Here is a 15,076-nt window from a genome sequence, read left to right as displayed (position 1 = left end):
AGCTACCACCGACACCGACACCAACACCGCTTGTACCTTAGGCATACCATGCGGAGTGGTTCTCAGCCATGCAGACACCTGGGTTTACCCTCGGTACCAGCCTGGCTATGGACACACCTCGCAACCACACGAGGCCGGTGGATCGAGATGGCATGAGGCCGATGACACGGCATGGGTGCATCACTCGTCTGACACCGAGGGGCTACCACCACCCGTGCATCCACGACAGTCTACTTTGGACCGTCAGGAGTTGGACGGCATCAACACTCGCCTCGGAGGATTGGAAATCCGCACAGGTGAAATTCAAAACACACTTAACACTCATGTGCAGGATACGAGACAGTGGCACCTACAGCAGCAGCAACAGTTCGTGGACATCAACGTGCTGCTGAGACAACAACAGGAAGCACAGGCGGTCTATTGGCGGTCCATGGGATACTATCCCGGACCATAGCCCTAGAGCTAGCCTGGGGTCCTCCTCCGCAGAGGTAATTTGTATCTTTTATTTTTCATATTTTTATTTTTTTGCATCTCATTTTCTGCATTTATTTATTTATTAGCATTTTAAAAAATCTAAAAATTCAAAAATACCAAAAAATAAAATATGATAAAAATACTAAAAATATGAATTTCACTCTCATATGTGTTTTATGAATGTTTAGTTTCTCCTATGTTGAAATAATGAATAGTTGCTTTGTCTATAATTTATCTGTGTCTAGGCTGTAACTTAGTATTCCCCAAGATTTAAGTTTATTGGCTAAAAATATCTTATCCTAAAAACTTGAAAACTTATGGAATTGCAAATGCATGCTCCTTTTCTAAGTTATTGCAAGTTATGATATGGTACAAATAGAATTTGTTATGACTTTGTTCTAAGAGAAACTTGACATCTGGAGATTTTACTTTCAAAAACGCTAAAATCAAAAGTTCCTCAATGGTTATGAATACATACCAAGGCCATATGACATGATATACATTCAAAACCTTAGTCAGATGCTACTTGTTTGAGCATTGAGCTTTGTCAAATTGTTGTGACCCTTGTTGAGATTCTCGTCATGCACCCATGATTATGACATGCGTACACCCACAAATAAAACTATTGAATCTTACACTGAGAGTTACGTAAAAACATGCTTTTTCCATCCACCAAATAATTACTCTATTCGTTTATCATGTGTCTCTCTCTCAAAAATTCCATATGCCAAAAGAATAGTATGGGCTATGTAAAAAAGAGAAAAAGAAGGAAAAGAAAAATATCCATGCCAAAAGGCATGAGACAAAACAATGCATGTCAAAGAGCATGAAAAAATAAAAAAAAGAAATAAAGATAGCCCATACTTTCAAATAAAAGCCATTCATCTAAAAGAGAGAGATTCATGATCCAAAGGAGTACCAAAAATATTTAGAATCAGTAAGTTATAAAAATTCCACACACTTGCACGTCTTGATCAAAGTGTATGACTTGCATCTCCTTGAGGTCTGGTTTTTGACTTAGCAAAATATGTGATGCAAGTATGCCCCACTTTTCATACCACCCAAAACTCCACTCAAAGCCTTTAGTGGCAGGATATGAAAAAAGAAGGCAAAATACCAAATGCCTTGGTGAGGTTTCATACACATTGAGCGATCGAGAAAATCATTTGAGGAAATTACATTTATTTTGCAAAATTCATAAAACCTCCGGATTGATGGTTGATCAAGGAATGAATAATTGGTGATTCTGTTATAACCATTCTATCTTGCAACCGCCCAATGTAACACCCTAGGTGTTTGCCACCAGTTAAGCAATGGGTTTGAGCTAAAACATGGTATATTAAGTGATGATGAAGATGTCAAGGTCAAACCTATAGAAACGAGCCCCAACCTAAACTTGGATATTGCACCTTTTGCTCGCCTATAGACCCCTTTTCAAGATATATGTTTGGCTAGTGTTATTGGAATATCTCCATGTGTCTCACATCAATACCCATCTATATTGATCCATGGAAAAGTTTCGTGAAGTTTGGAATCAAAAAGTCACATGAAATGATAAGTTATATCCTTATTGGAATGACTTTGCTAAGTGCTTGAATTACACTATTAAGTGAATGAGAACATGAGATGTCAACCAAACCTTGCAACCTTGCCAAAATGGCTCTAGATGAACTCTACAACAAAAGTCATGAAAGATTCATGTTGGGCAAATGCCAAGAAAATGCTCCAATGGATCAAAAAGGATAATTTAAGCTTCATCGTGATCCTACTTTGGTCAAAGTAGAACAGCAGGTTCTATACCAGTTTTGAGGTTGGACCTTAAATGAAAGTTGTAGTCCATATCATGTAGAACAAACTTTGTTTTTGGACTAAGAGCTAGATCATCTTGGAAGCAAGTCAAATCGAGGTCACAAGATCAAATTTGCTGCCAATTTCAGCACTTAGAAATATTCTAAGTCTAGAATTTCGCTAAGCAACGACGTTGGCATTCCGCGTTCTCCGAAATTCGTTAAGCAACTTGAGTTGGTCCAAAAATAAAAGTTGAAGGTTATATTATGGAGAAGAGCCTGCAAAAAGTTGCACTGAGTTTGACCAAGTTTTGACCTCTGAAGGTGAGTTCCCGTAACCGTTATCACCATGTTGACACTGTCATTTTGAGGCTTAATTACCCGCTGTTACAGAGCTCAAATGATCAGGCACCTTAAATGAGAAACGTAGAGTAGGCCGAGGTGAGCAAACTTCATTTTTGGCCCACTGTCTGATTCGGCCCGGATGCGGCCCAAATCTGCTCCCACCTTGCCCACCGCGACGCTCACCACGTGTTTGACGCTTTGCCGACGTGGTCGCCGTGCATGGACACCGCGCACCCCCGCCGCTGCCGCGTGCCCGGCCTCGCTGTCGCACCCCTGCTGCTTCAACCGAGCGCCTTAGCTGCCCTAGTCCCCATTCTCCTCTCCACTCTCCCTCCCTGGTGTTTTTCCTTCGCGCTCACGCACGCCAGAGCACGGTCGCCATGGGCGCCGCCGCTGTGCTCGCCGCCGCAGCCGTTCTCGCCACTCCTAGCTTTTTCACTCCCCACGAGCATCACCCTCAGCTTCGCCGCCATCTCCTTCACGCCGTGCTCGTGCTCGCTGTCGCAACCCGCCACCCTAGCCGTGGAAGCTCCGGCCGCCGCCGCCACAGCCGGTGCCCACGTGTGGCCAAGCCGCCGTGGGCCACCTTGGGCTAAGCCGAGCAGCCCCGCGGGTGCGCAAGGGCCCCCTGTTGCTCCCCCACTACTCGTCGCCATCAATTGCCACCTCTCCGGCCGGATTCCGCGAGCCCCGACGACCTCCCGGTTCAAAATCCCGTCAGGGACCTCCTACAAAAATTCGACGAAAGTCAGGGTTCTAACTGCGAAGTCAGTGACTCAGATGAATAGTGCCATAAGGACTGGTTTGTAATTATTTTGCAGGAACTTTGGAAATTCATAGTAAATCGTAGAAAATTCATAAAATAGTAAATGAGGACTTTTTGGAATCCTTGTGAAATTGTCTATGCAGTGGATCTATAATATGACATGTTTTAGTTTAAATATTTTGCAGTAAAAATAGATTTGTGCAGTAAGGTTGTAATGCTAGTTGAATTTGTTATTTTTCATAACTATAGATCTAGGGCTCCAAATGAAGTGAAATTTTTGTGGCATGCTACTCATGTGATAGTTGATGTGTGGTAAAAATTTCATGAGTATTGGATGAAGTATGAGTGAGTTATTGGTTTATCTTGCTCTCACATGAATTCTTGCTTTAGCAACTTGTCTTTTTCATAGAGGTTGCTATACATATCCAAATGGAGTGAAATTTGTACAGTAGACTATTGAGAGGATATGTGAGCCACTGTAATTTTTGTAGAAGTTATTGTGCACTTTTGGTATATGTTCATTAAGTCACCTTGTTATCTAAAATAAATTAAGAAATGCATTAAAAGAATTTATTTGGTCATGGACACTAGGTTTTCTGGTGTTCTTTAGTCATGTGTGACATGTTGGTAAAGTTGGTTTTGCCCAATTATGTATTTGCAACATAAGTTAATAATTATTTTCTTGCCGATGTGGTTTATGGACAGATCTGGGAACTTAGCAAAGTTCTTCATGATAATGTGCTTTGTTGTGAAACTTGTTTATACAAAAGTTGTAGATAATTCATGTATCTAGCTTCTATTAAAATTTGGTGTCATTTGGCCAAGTAGTTTAAGAGTTACAGCTGTTTAAAGTTGGGTTTCAGAAATGGCTGTTTTCTGTCAATTGTAGACCAGTTTCTGTAAATAGATATATTTGACTTAGTTAACTTGAGAATCATGCTAAGATGATTAAATATGAATTGTAGAAAATTGCATAAGCTTTCCATAATGTCTTCTTGCAAGTCATTTGGATTTGTGTAACTCCAGTTATAGCTAAATCTTGTAGCTGCTGTTTGCATGTCTAGAAATTGGCAGATTCCAATTATAGTGTTTGCTTGTATATTGTTAAGTGTGACTTATGCCTTGAATGATGACTGAGTTAGAGCACCTGAGATCTTGGGAAACTTGTGTCATGCTTGGTGTTGTCGTCTTCTTTGCCATCTTAACATAATAGATGGTGTGATGTTTAAGTTAAGCATCGCAAAGTACTTAAGTGTGTTAGTGTAAACTATGCTTGTCTTGCTTGCTATTTTGTGATGTGTCTCAGGGTACTATTCCTCATATTTATGCACTTGCATATTGCATCTCATCTAGGTACGCTAGATGAACCACATGAAGGACGTGATGTTGGAGCCAAACCCGAAGACGGTGTTTGATGAATCTGTCCCGAAGATGGAAGGACTAAGCGAGTGCTAGGACCTGAGATGTCACCAGGATGGTGCAAGTTAACTGAACTGACTTGTGTCGGATCCTAGGCAAGCCCCGGAGCATTATAAGTCTCCTAATTTATAAAAGCAATTCTTTCTATATGAGTTATATATTGTTACATTAAGTTGTAGGAGTTGATTGAAACCGTTGATGCATTTATTACTATCCTTGCCTACCTTATTACCTTTTTACCCTGTTAGGTCAGGATCGAATAACTGTTTAGCCTTGCTTAGACCGGTAGCGATCGGTGATATCCGGTCACCTACATTTATAGGTGGTTACTGGAAGAATTTAGCTATGGAAAGAATGATATCCTGGAATTAACCATGCGTGATGGATAATTGGAGACCGGACGGAAAAAGTTGGAGGCAACCAGACAGGGTTCTGGGGTGCTGTTAGTTTCCGTCTATGTCGATTAAGGACCGACCGTTGTTGGGCCTCGAGTCATATTGAACGCATGCCTTACATTTAGCTGGCCGGATAAAGTACCTTCCGACCGCGAAGCTGGGAGATTTTTCGGGCCGAGTAGATTGCCCGCAACGCACTGTGCCGGAGCAGGTGTGGTAGGACACGGGGGCGAGATGATAAGACCAAAGTGCAGTCGGTCAGCCCCCGGGTACATGTGGTTCCTGGCAAACTCGAGATTCCTGGAAAGTTGACTCGGTGATCAATATCTCACTTTAGCGGGTGAGTGAGGTTTGTGTAAGGAATAAATCACCAGCTGGTTAGGAATCGATTCGAATCGCCATCGCTCCTGGATGTGAGCACTTGACTCGAGTTACTTCATCGTAGTAATTATTATGGAACAATGATGGTTATCTGGATGGTATGGGATATGCTAAATCTAAATTGATAACTGGATGTTATTGGTTAATCAAGTGATTGCTATAGTACAGGTGCTTACCTAGATGGATAGGTCATAATAAAGATGATGCAAAGTACTTAAAATGGTTTCTTCATGATAGCTTATGCTTTTCGCAAATAAGTCAGCTAGCCCACTAAAGAAAACCTTGCATAATCCTTGGTGTCACTTTATTTCTGGTTTACGATGGGTAAGTCTGGCTGAGTACATTTGAGTACTCAGGGTTTATCCCACCTTGTTGCAGGTGATGTTCTCGACCTGTTGATGATGGTGGCTAACCACCGGTGGGCTCGGTGATTCTATACTTACTTCTCATCTATATGCTTTTGTCGGATGATGTCACTAAGCTAGCAATATATTTGGAACTTATATTAATGTAATCATTTGAAAGCTATGTTGTTTCCACTAAGCAGTTTTGAAACCCCAAACTTGTACTATTATTTGTTAACCCCTTTGTAATATTATTTCCGCTGCAACCCGATGTATGTGATGTGTATTTGCTTAATCACGCGATCTTGGTTGTGATGTTGATTTATCGAGGTCTTTCGAGACACTCGGTGGACTACCGAGTTTATATGAGTGAAAGTATGGGTGTGTCAACGTGTTAGCGGGGACAACCGTACTTGATCTTGTATAAATTGGGCGGTTCTGTCACACCCAAGAACTTGGAAAAGCTATACGCCCCATAGGGATCAAAGGTAAAGGGTAGATAAAAATGCCAACTTACTTGAATTGGTGAAGAATACTTTGTTATAGGCATGGCACTTATGAAATATATTCAGCATAGTAGCAACTCCTGATCAAAAACCAAGTACTTCGCTATTTGATCGGGATGAGCAAAGGTTAAGCTTGGGGGATTTATTGGCGGTCACTCACGATCAAATCCGACCGCCAAATATAGTCCAAAACGGGAGAAATAAACAATCTTTTGACACATATGCCTTTACTGTTGACCTAGTTCCACTTGTATTGGAGAAATATATTTTGTAGGACTCATATTCGAATACAAGTGGAAAACAAAACAAAAGGCGCAAAACAGAAAAGCGTAAAGCAGAAATGCGCAAAGGGAATAAATGGAAAAGCCCACCTACACGCCAAATTTGGGCCGGGCACCGGCGTGGGAGCCATTTAGGCCCAGCCAAGAACCCACCAGAGCAAGGCGGTGGCGAACGGGCCGGCCCAGGGTGCGCCCGCACCGCCCCTAGCACTGCTTGGACCCACCTCGCTCTGGCGGTTCATTAATGCCATGCAGAGGCGGTTCAGCATGGTTTCCTAATTTATCTCCCGCCAAACCGACCTCAAGCATATATAAGTAGGGGGTAGTGCTCACCATTCAACACAAACCAACATTTGGAGCCCTACCTCACTCCCTACTCTTGTACTCTTTTAGCTTTTAGTAGTAGTTTGTGAGCAAGGCAAGAGCTATCAAGGAGGGCTTGGCTCCTTGGAAGAAAGGATCCTTGGTATGAATAATACAATGAGTTCTTCCATAGTCATGCTCTCATACTTACAATATAGCAATGCATATGAACTAGATTATAGTTCTCATGTTATAATCATGATATATGAACTAGCATATAGTTTATGTGTTATGATATTAACATGTAGAACTTTGTGCTTAATCATTCATATAACTTATATGAGTAAAATTAGAGCTAAGTTGAGGTGGCGGTTCATCGTGCCTTCGGGTATGCCCAAGTTCTTTACCTGTCGATCCGTAGGGTTAGGGACACTGTGGAATTTGGGTAGTTTCTGTGTATGCAAGCATGGTGCTTGGGTATGGAGAAACAGGTGGATACATTTCCTACTCTTCGGTTGAGGGGTAGGCGGCAGGTGGTGACGCCATGTCCGTCCCTCGTAATCCTCCACGTTCGGGTAGGATGTAGGAGTCTAAATTATCACATGAGGTTGCTGTCAGACAAGTACTCAGTGGCCTCACGACCCAACTCATGCCTAGCTCTAGCTCTAACCATGTAATTTGTATGATCATCACTTGTTCTTTGCATGGCTATATTAGAACATGTCGGCTCCATGTGGCGATATTCTTTTATTCTTTGTTTTCCTTTTGTCCTTGAGGTTGGCTCAAATGTGTGTCCACTATCCTTGAAATATCGTTTTTACCCCTGTCATGACTATGGTCCACTATGCAAGTATGTAATGTTATTCATATCCATGCTAGACTCTTATACCTCGCCCTCCTTTGGGAAAATATAAATAACGATACCGTGAATACTTTCGGGTGAAATGCTACAATGATACATCTGTGCGCTTGCGGATATTTTCTGTAATCGTTAAGAACTATCGTAGTTGGTGTTTCTTGGCAGCGTCGCTAAGGTTAACTCAATCTTAGTGATGTTGTTAAGAAATATCAACAGTCATTTCTGACGGCGTTGCCGAGGATGGACTTAAAACCTCCACACTTGGTGATTGCGCTAAGAAATGCCAACAAGCATTTCTGACTCCATTGCCGGGGAGGGTATAGGTTAAAGAATCTAGTAGGACATGATCATGAGCACACGTATGTAATGGTAGCCATAGTTTATGCAGGCTAATTCTTCTTGTTTTTTCTGTTGTGGATGAAAACAGGATAGTGGATGAGTGGTTTCGACTGGCCGGATAACTACACACAGAATCCGGAGGCGCTCCTAAGGAAGAACAGGTCCCGTACCGCTTCTTCCTCCACTACTCCGCTGGTAAGTGAACCAGTCACCCCCGCACCATCCACCACTACCGCTATGGCCAAGACACTCCGCGACTACTCCACCCCCGTTGTTGCCAACGTGCCCATTGGACCCGCTGTCAACACGGGAGTTGGTAACTTTGAGCTGTGCACTGGCCTAATCCCGATGGTGCAGGCAAACCAATTCTGTGGTTTGCCATGCGAGGACGCAAGTGCACACTTGCAACACTTCCTGGAGCTATGCGACACCATCGTTATCAAAGACGTCGCACCAGCAAGCATCAGGCTCCGTCTGTTTCCCTTCTCCCTTGCGGGGAAGGCGAAACAATGGTTCTATAAGGAGAAGGAATCTGTCAATACGTGGGACAAATGTTCCGCGGCGTTCCTCGTGAATTTTTTTTTCCATGGGCAAAACCAATGTCATGAGGGGGAAGATTTCAAACTTCCAGCAAACTTCACTGGAATCCATCCCCGAGGCGTGGGAGAGGCTGCAGGATTACATCCAAGGTTGCCCACACCATGGACCGGAAAATTGACTCGTGCTCCAGAACTTCTACGAGGGGCCTACGTCCATGTCGAAGTGTCGAAGGGGCACGTGGATGCCGCTGATGGAGTAGCGTTCAGACCGACCCTAGCCATCGGTACGGTGATCATGGCGGCTCGATCGTCGTCGTGCTCTAGCTACCTCCATCATGCATGTCACCTTGCTCAGCTCGCTGCATGCATGCAAGTATACTGTATCGCAAGGTCAGTAGAGCGCCTACTCCTGTACTGGTAGCTGCAGGGTACGTAGTACGAGGTTACCCTCGGTGACGGTGATGCCTTATATTAAAAAAAAAAACTCTGTATGATGAATGAATGGTAGCTTGGCGGCGCCATTACTCACACGTGCTGCGTAGGAGTACGTTGGGCGAGACGAGAGAGGGACCGGCCGCCGGCCGGCCGGCCGGTGGTTGGCGGAGTTGGGGTTGGATCGGCGTCACCGTGTACCACCTGCCACGCAGCTAATTCCACCCACATAGATCCAATCCGCCCGGCCGGCCTGCGCTCTCAGTGCCTCCAATTGCTCCATCCATCTGCATGCATGTGCTCTGCTAGCTGCTAGGTAAGCCACCCCTGCCCTACATGCTCCATGCTTGTCCGTACATAATAAGCCACACGTGGCCTTGGGCCTTGGCAGACGACTATTACGCAGTCTGTATATAGATGCATAATTAAACCGGTGGACGTGTACGCGTATATTCAAAGAATTGTATTCACTCCGTCCTAAAAAAAATAGTAGACCTAAACATCACTAGAGTGATTTAAGGTCTCCTCTTGCTCAATTTTTTCTACACAATCTAGCTAAGAATGTCACATGGTCGGGCAGGGAGGCAGAGGCAGCGGGGAGAGCAGCCCGTTGGGATCACGGCCGCACGAAGGAATGAAGAAGAAAAGGTGGAGAGAGATTTGATGTAGTCCCTCTATTTTATATCTAAGGGCTAAAAAATGTCATGGAGTGATGGTTATCGTTGGATCACTTAGTTGTTGCCTAGAAATTAAAAACAAAATGGACATCTAATTTTTTCAGAAGTCAAACCAATCTTAAATTTGACTAAATATATACAAAAAGTATTAACATTTATGATAGCAAATAGAAATCATTAGATTAATTATATAATATATTTTTATGATAATAAACTTATTTAGAGATATAAATATTAATAATATTCTGTATAATTTTATTAGTCAAACTTGAAAGGAGAGACGAAGAATCAAAGAGAGAGAAAGGAGAGAGGGGTCACAGAAATGTGTTAGGTTTTTCGAGGACGTTGGTGGAGGCTTGGAGGGGGCGATGTTTATATACTCGATCTGTCCCAAATAGAAGTTGTTCTCGTTTTTCGAGAAATCAATTTTTTTAAAAGTTTGGCCAATTTATATATGAAAAATATTGATTTTTATAATACATAATTAGTACCATTAAATAGATCATTGAATATACTTTCATAATAAATTTATTTGAAGTTACAAATGTTGCACGTATTTTCTATAAATCTGATCAAAGTTGAGAAAATTTGACCAGTGTGTATCCCGTAACAACTTTCTTTCTTGAACAGAGGAGTACGCTGCTCCTCAATGGCTATATCCAACGATCACGGAGCGGTTGTTGGGCATCCGACGGTCGACACTCAAATGGGTTGGGTCGGCATAGTGTCTTGACCAACATTAGTGCACTACGGGCTAGGGTGTTAGTGCAAGAACTATCCGATGTATCGGGCCAAGTCAACGATAGCACTAAGGTCGTCAGAGCGGGTTGTGCTAGCAGTGCTGTGATTTTTCAGCCTGTTCGTTTCGGCTTATACGATCGTGGATTATAAGCCGTAACGGTATTTTTCTCTCACATCAAATCAGTCAGTAGTCAGTAATACTTTTAACTTATAATTCACGATCATTTCAGCCGAAACGAACACGCTAAGAATCATTTCTAGGACAGCTGATTGGGCCTATCCATTTGTGCATCAATGTGAGTGACTGCATATATAATTTTTCTCGAATACGCAAAAGGTTCGCGCATCCTTATATTAAGTATGAGATAGTTTTTACACGGCGCGTCATTAGCAGCGCGCCAAGGAGGACAAGAATGATTACGGTTGAGCATAGCCTCCCTAGCAAGGTATCCTTGGATGACTTACTCACGAACTAGACAACTTAGCTTGTGCGCAGACACCTATGCGTCCTTGGCACCGCGTCTCCGCGACCGCACCGGCCGCTAAGTGTCGGGGAAGAGTTCCCTCATAGCCTCATAGCCGCGACTACATATATAATAATAGGCTACATATGTACAATACTCTCTCCGTCCATGAAAGGATACAATTCTTGTTTTTCGAGAAGTTAAACAGTTTAAACTTTGACTAAATTTATATAAAAAGGTGCAAACATTTATGATAGAAAGTAAGTACCATTAGAATAGGTATATAATATATTTTTATAATAAATTTATTTAAAGAAAAAAATACTAATAATATTTGCTATAAACTTTGTCAAACTTGAGCTTTTTTGACTGGTACATATCCCATAATTTCATTCTTTCACGGATGGAGGTAGAATGTTGCAATGCTAGTGAATAGTCAGCTGCTACTGCTCTGTTTGCTGGCTTGTTTGCTTGTGTGAATTACTGTAGTATACACCGAGATGATCAAACAGCTACTCAGCTAGTTATACGAGTATTTTTTTTAAAAAAAAAGTGGTGAACAGATCATAGCTTGCTTGTGTGGCCAAATAATATCACGCCGTGGAAGCAATCAGTTAGTTAATTTGTCTGTTTCTGTACGTACGTAACGTGTACATGGACGGCAGTTGGCTCTAATCTGGTGCCCACTGATGGCGTGTTGGACCCATGTTAAGCTAGCTAGCTAGCCGGCCTATCCATCCATTTACAATAATTTCGATCAGCTTCAGTTGATCTGTCTCTGATACTCTTCTTCTATTGCCATAATATAATATAAGCTGGGTAGGGAATGACTTGGGCAGCGACGCAAACATCGTCGCAAAAACACGCTTTAGATGAGAAGGGCATGCATGCATTTGACCATATAATATAGTAGTAGTATACAGTATGCTGCAATTAAGCTGCTGATGAGAGCCGGCGATCAGGAGAAACCGAGAAAGGGGAAAGCTTCGCCGCGCCGGCCGGACGCGCAAAGCCTGGATCCTGAAACAAGCTACTACATCTAAAACAGCTGCATGGTCTCTGATCATTGCTTATATACGTCTGTCTTTCGTAGATTAAAGTCGTTGCAGTGATAATACAAATTAAAACTAGGGCATGTTTGGATCCTTGAATTGAATTTATTTTAATAATTACAATTTAGACATAGATTAATTAAGCTAATATAGTTATATAGGAAATATATCTGTATATTTATTGTTAGGCATACAATGATATACTTATATGTTATATTTCTATTGTAGGGAAGTGAGTTAAAGAGTATGCTATAAGTTGGAGAGTAGAATTATAGTATAGTGATCTATAGAATCAATTTCCATCTCCCACCTTATGAATTTGAGATAGGCTTAGGGGCTGTTTGGTTCCTGCAGAAACTCCTAAAATTCTTGTCGCATCGAATATTTAGACACATGCATAGAGTATTAAATATAGACTAATAACGAAACTAATTGCATAACTTACGACTAATTTGTGAGACGGATCTTTTAAGCCTAATTAGTCTATAATTTGACAACGTGGTGCTACAGTAAACATACATTAGTGACAGATTAATTAGGTTTGAAAATTTTGTCTCGGAAATTAACCTCCATCTATGTAATTGATTTTGTAATTAATCTATATTTAATGTTCCTTATTAGTATCTAAACATTCGATATGATATAAATTTTAGGAGCGACTAAAGAACCAAACACCTCCTTATTTGTGAGCTTAGGGAAGTTACTTAATATCAAATTTCAAACCAAATAGCCATAATCCATTAAGTAGATTTCAATTCCTCCCGAACGAAGGGATCCAAATGGCTCTTTATAGAATTCATAATACAAATAAAAAAAAGAATTAGAATGACTTGGATATTCCTCAAAAGTACCAGTGACTGTGACAAACAGTGCTACAGTTTCACCGTGGAAAAAATAAAATAAAATGCTATAATGAAGTCTTTCTTTTTGTGAGGTGGAGGGAGCATGTCATGCTAATCTTCCCCCGTTACTGTAGATGCATACACGTGACAGCACCGTCCCGGTACGAGTTGCACGCAAAACAAAGCAACTGACAAGACGACACCAAAGTTTCCTTTCAGCAAACGCATTTTATCCCGTTCAGTTAGCTGATTTGTGAAGAAATACTACTAACTAATTTATATAAGAGAAAAATATTATTCTGACTAAAAATTTATGATGGTATACGGGCAAACGAACACACTGTTTGCTACCCGTCTCAAACTGTCTCGCACAGACGCACAGTCCTACGAGCAGCCAGCAGCTAGCAACACTGCCCAGCAGTAGTACTCCGTACCTCGCCATCCCCCACTATTCGTCTCTTCGCTCGGCTTAAAAGCCAATGTTTTTTTTTTCATGAACGTACGTTATTTTTCTTTCGTAATAAATCAGTCAACAATATTTTTAATTATAATTTATCAACAAAAACGAACAGATCAAAAAAAAAATTCAAACAAACAATAAAAAAGCCATCGAGGTGCGCGCTGGCGCCGCGGTGGAGGCGGGAACGACCCTGCCGTTACCCGCCAAATTTTTACCCGAGCAGACGGCAGAGACCAGTGAGGCCGGCGGCGGGCCCCGCGGCGTCAGCCAGCCTGATCGATCGGCGCAGCGAGACTGCGACTGCGAGAGATAGGGAGATCCCGTGTACGCGGGCGGTGGGGGCGTAGCGTAGCGGCGCCCGCGCAGTCCAATCGGCCGGCGCCACAGTCTAACGGCCGGCGCCGGGCTCGGAGAGCCGCACCCAGGAGCATACCAGCCTCGCGGTCCTGGGCCCGGATGACACGTGGGGTCCGGAGGGTCGGGAGACATGCCTGTCAGGGCGTGCTGTGAGGGGGTGTAGAGGAGAATGGGTAGCCTGCGTGCGAGATGGCCCCCGGGCGCAGGGACAGTGCAGCGAGCAACAGCTTCCGTGTTTAATTCTGACGGGGATGTGTTTATGCGTGTACACCCTCCGAAAGTCGAGATATTTTTTTTGGTCGACCAAGCTTGCATTTGAACGCCTCTCTCTCTCGTGTCCCGCGGGATTCAGGATTTAGTCAAACGAAATTTACAACTTTAAATTATAATAATTCTCAACACATGCTGCAGTCTATGGGCACGCCTTTCTTTTTTTGGCCATTTTTGTTCATCAAGTTTTGCAGTATACTCCCTCCATTCTAAAATAAATATTTTTTCAAGGTTTAAAATTTATCCTAAAATAAATAACACTCTACACAAACATGGAGCACCGACTCCTAACGCGGAAGCTACTCATAGGTGCATGCAAATGATAAGTACCAAATTCGCGAGTTATCTTTCAAGAAAGGAAAAGAGATGAAGATACATGCCTTTTTTTTTGCCAACGTCCTTAGTCTGTCTAAAATTTTATAGAAACTTATTATTTGTTATGGGACGGGCGGAGTATTTTCTTTGGAAGCCAAGAGTAAGTGTTTATCTAGTTGATGCCTAACTTAGCCATGGCTAAGGATAGACAAAGTGTGCAACAATAAAAAATATATGGCCAACAAAATGAGTCTATGATAGACGGTGCGCAACATTTATATCAAAGTTTGGCATCAAAATAAGTCTATGATATGTGGGGCATATGTCTAAGCAAGTTTGACACGTCATAGTTGTGGCATGAACCAAACATACGTCTAAGGATATACAAAGTGCGCAACATTTATATCAAATTTTGGCATCAAAATGAGTCTATGATATGTGGGGCATATGTCTAAGCAAGTTTGACACATCGTAGTTGTGGCATGAACCAAACATACGTCTAAAAAACCACATCATGCCTATGGCAGACAGGTTCTGATTGTGAACCAATCATGTTCTAATCCTATATGTAATACCATTAATTATTGTTATGGTTTCATAGAGGCACCAATAAATCTAGAGGGCTTAGGTGGGAGGAGGGGCATAAGCCCCTAACGACTCTATGGCTATACACATCTCTACCTAGAGAGGGCTCTCCTCCTATGGATTAATGTGCGTTACTTTATCTT

General features: G+C 42.3%; 1 non-coding gene across 1 annotated transcript; it reads right to left on the bottom strand.

Annotated features, from left to right (window-relative positions):
- Window positions 1-8,800: 8,800 nt before the first annotated feature.
- Window positions 8,801-8,907, bottom strand: LOC136455704 (small nucleolar RNA R71). The gene has a single exon (XR_010759181.1). It is a non-coding gene; the product is annotated as a small nucleolar RNA R71 (small nucleolar RNA).
- Between the last annotated feature and the right edge of the window lie 6,169 nt (window positions 8,908-15,076).

Source organism: Miscanthus floridulus, chromosome 5, assembly GCF_019320115.1.
Source record: "Miscanthus floridulus cultivar M001 chromosome 5, ASM1932011v1, whole genome shotgun sequence".
NCBI lineage: Eukaryota > Viridiplantae > Streptophyta > Magnoliopsida > Poales > Poaceae > Miscanthus > Miscanthus floridulus.
This window is presented reverse-complemented; position numbering and strand designations above follow the sequence as displayed.